Source organism: Echinops telfairi, unplaced genomic scaffold, assembly GCF_000313985.2.
Source record: "Echinops telfairi isolate 266 unplaced genomic scaffold, ASM31398v2 ScPeMD7_443;HRSCAF=831, whole genome shotgun sequence".
Classification (NCBI taxonomy): Eukaryota; Metazoa; Chordata; class Mammalia; order Afrosoricida; family Tenrecidae; genus Echinops; species Echinops telfairi.
Genome location: NW_022104341.1, coordinates 21,439,107 through 21,442,854, shown reverse-complemented (window position 1 = coordinate 21,442,854; position 3,748 = coordinate 21,439,107). Strand labels below are relative to the sequence as shown.

Here is a 3,748-nt window from a genome sequence, read left to right as displayed (position 1 = left end):
CTGTACCAGTGTTCATGCTCTGAACTAGCCAGAACTGAGAGGCAGGACTGGGGTCAGGATAGTGGGGGATAAGGAAGCCTCAAAGGACCAGAGGAATATTGTGTGTTTCATTGGTGCTATCCAGCACCCTGGTTGACTCATCCCTTCCTGGTGATTCTTCTGGGAGGGGATGTCCTATTAGTCTACAAATGGGTTTTGCATGTCTGCTCTGGCCCTCCTCATTCTCCACAGTATGTTTGTTTGTTGTTTATATTAGGTCTTCTGGTGCCTGGTCCCCGATTCTGTCGACACCTATTGATTGCACATGCTGGTGTGTCTCAGCCATGTTGGCTTATGGCTTCCCTGCTAGATGGCCGCTTGTTTAACGTCATGTCTTTAGGATCCCAGATGTCAACTTTTTTTTTTAATTGTCACATGTGCTAGGATGGGAAGATTTATTTCCCTTTTCGAGCTTTGATTTTCCTCAGATAGAACTCCAGCTCCTTCTCCACTAGCACAGAGGCATCTGCTCGGCCACACTGGCCTGCCCTTGAAGCAATACAGGCAAGAAGCTTCCCTGCTGGAACGGCTCCTCCGGAAGACTGCTGATTTTTACATTCTTTTTCTGTTCATCATATTTCTTCTGAATTTTCCTTGATCACTTTTCATTTAATATCTCTTTCTCTTCAGGGGTCAGTGTAGGTCACTTTTTCCCACCCAGGGGCAGTGCAGTGTGGGGCTCGCACCACTGGCGGTACGGTGTGCTGTCAGTGAGCACGATGCAGTTCTTCACCAGCATCTTGGTCCGGACCAGCCCATGGTTGGATGCCTTGTAGACAACATCAATGATCTTGTTTTGCGGGCACAACACTCGGAGCCCCAGGAGAAGTTCCCCACATCCAGCCTCAGGGCCCTGTACTTCTTGTTGCCTCCTCTCACAAGAACTGTATGGATGCAGTGGGGATCGATCTTAGTGTGGCAGGGGTGCCCCAGCTCATACCTCCACTTCTTGTGGTAGGGCTTTCTCTTGCCCCGGTCTTGCAGCGCTTGTGCCAGTGGTCCCGAGAGATGCCCCTGTGTCATGGCCACAACCCCAAGAGAAACTCAGATGCTAAATCTTTTGATAGCTGGGCACCATTAGTTTTCTCTACCACATTTGCTTACGCATCCATTGTTGTCTTCAACGATCATGTTGGGAGGGTGAGCATCACAGAATACCAGGTTGTTAGAACAAAATATTCTTGTGTTGAGGGAGGGCACTTCTTCAATGTATTGCCATGCCAATATATGTAACTAGGCCAATAACTCTATTTTTTTCTTTTTGGTATAGTGGCTGTACATTCCTTCCATATTCTTTTGATGCTTCCTGCATTTTTCAATATAGATTCTTTGAATAATGTTACCCAAGGCTTGAATATTTTCTTCAATTCTTTCAGTCTGATGTATTCTTAGCATGTCCTTTCTTTGTAGTTTACCAGGTGAGTTAGTTAATTGTGCCAGCCTGGCCGATAATCACATGTGGGGCTGGTTGAAAGGCAGAGGGATAAATGGGTGGTGAAGCCTCGCCTTTCTAGTTCTCGGGTCTCTTGCTTTGTGATGGTCGCACCAGGGTGCAGCTGCCTTAGCAGTTCCCTGCTTCAGCTTGCAAGATTGACTTCCTACAAGACATCCCCAAAGAGAAGCTACATGGACCTATCCCGATGCAGCCCTGGGTGCTGGAACAGCCGTGTGGAGAACCCTGCTAGTGCTGAGATGCTTGTTCGTTCACTGACTCAGCTTTCCTCCTGCAGTCGGCATCATTGCCTCTGTTTTGTGAGGTGAAGGACTTTGTGGACTGGTGTTGGGTTAATGGGTTAATGTTGGACTTGTGGGCTTGGGCAGCATTGGGTTGGGATGTTTTCGTGATGCACCTTTTCTTTACATAAAACTCTCTCTTATACATGAGTCGCTGTGGATTTGTTTCTCCAAAGTACCTAGACTAATACACCAGGCCTTTGCGTATTTCATTAAAATTAAAATATACTCCACTATTTAAAGAGATATCATATGATGAAGAATAGATGTTATTAAAGGCAGAAGCCCAAGCTGCACTGAAGGCATTAGAAAAAAACTGTCTCAAAGCACGATCTTTCTGATGCTAAAATGGTATCCCTTATTCCACATTCCTTTTTAAGTCAGGCTTGAATTTCTGGCAGTTGCCTGTCCGCAGTAAAAGCATTTAAAAATTATCTTCAGCAAAATGTTACTTGTATATGGTATGAATTCTATTCTTTTATACTTTTTGAAATCTGTTGGATCAGCTTTCTTTGGAATGGGCACAGATTTGAATCTCCTCCAGTCATCTGGAAGTAACAATTTTCCAAATTTTTGGCATTGATGACTTAGAGATTCTAGCATTAAGTCTATTTGTTGAAGCATTTCAGTTGGTATTCTAACCATTACTGGGAGCGTGGCTTCTGTCAATGCTTTCAGTGCAGCTTAGACTTCTTCCTTCAAGACCTTTGGTTTTTCATCATATGCTACCTCCTGAAATAATTGGAAATAGGCTAGCGTTTTTGGTGCAGTAATTAGGTACATTTCTTCCATATATTTTTATTTCTTCCTGTGGAGTTTAACATTTTTTCCCCATAAGATCCTTCAATATTTCAATTCAAGACTTGACATTTTTTCTTTATTACTTTTTGCTTGAAAAATTCGGAGTGTTCTTTTTTAACTCTAGTTCTCTTCACATTTTGTTACAACACTTCACTTTTCTTAAGAGCTGTCCCTAGAAACCATCTTTTCAGCTCTTGACTCACCATTTCTTCAATTCTTTCATTAAAAAAATATTTTATTGTAATTGGAGTGAAACTTTAGAAAAATCAGTTTTTCATTCAACAGTTCATGTACATTTTCGGTTCCCAACATTGACTGCAATCCTCACAACTTAACAGCAGTTCCCCCTCTTTCTCCTTATCGTCACTGTTTCTTTGTGTCCTTGTTTCCTGTCCCTTCCTTCCTTCTGAACTTGATCCCCGCCCTTTGGCCAGTTGTGTTAAAGAGTGTGCATTCCTTCGCGGTGTGGTTGTTCACCTTCTCAGTTTATCTGTTGTTTGGCTGAAAGTTGAGCTACCAGGGTTTCAGGCTTGAAGGGTGTCTAAGGGCCAAATTATCTAGGGTTTCACCCTGTACATTTCTATTACACTAGGAAGTCTCGACTTTTAAAACACTGAGTTTGAGTTTTGTTTTACATTGTTCCCCATTCTATTCAGGATCTTCTACTGCGTTTCCTTTTAGAGGAGTCAGTAGTGCTTGCTGGCCATCAGCCAGTTCTTCTGGGCTCAAGATTGGGGAGGTGGCTCCAACCATGCTTTGGAGTAATTGTGTGTGTCCGCCTGGATTCCTTCCCTCTTTACTGATCAGGATGAGGAGAGATCAATAGTTGCATCTTGGACGGATGCTCGCAAGCCTTTAAGATCCCAGTCACCTCGATAGAAAGTAAATGTCTAGAAAATAATGATGGCAATATATGTACAAATATGCTTGATACAATTCATGTTGCTATAAGAGTTGTAAGAGCCCCCTATAAAACGATCTTTTAATTAAAAAGACCAAAACACTACTCACCAAAGTAGAACTTTGTCTATGTGGACTATGCAATGCTAATTGACCTTGGTATCTGATCCTATGGTACCTGATCTTTCAGCTCCACTGGATCACCTTGCCAAGGTGCTTGGGTATAGCCAAAAGTTTTTATAATTTTATACTTTGTGTGCTCCACTGTATTCAT

The 3,748-nt window shown here is 42.8% G+C and overlaps 1 pseudogene; it reads right to left on the bottom strand.

Annotated features, from left to right (window-relative positions):
- Positions 1-434: 434 nt before the first annotated feature.
- LOC101656032 lies at positions 435-1,151 on the bottom strand (annotated as a pseudogene).
- Positions 1,152-3,748: the final 2,597 nt, after the last annotated feature.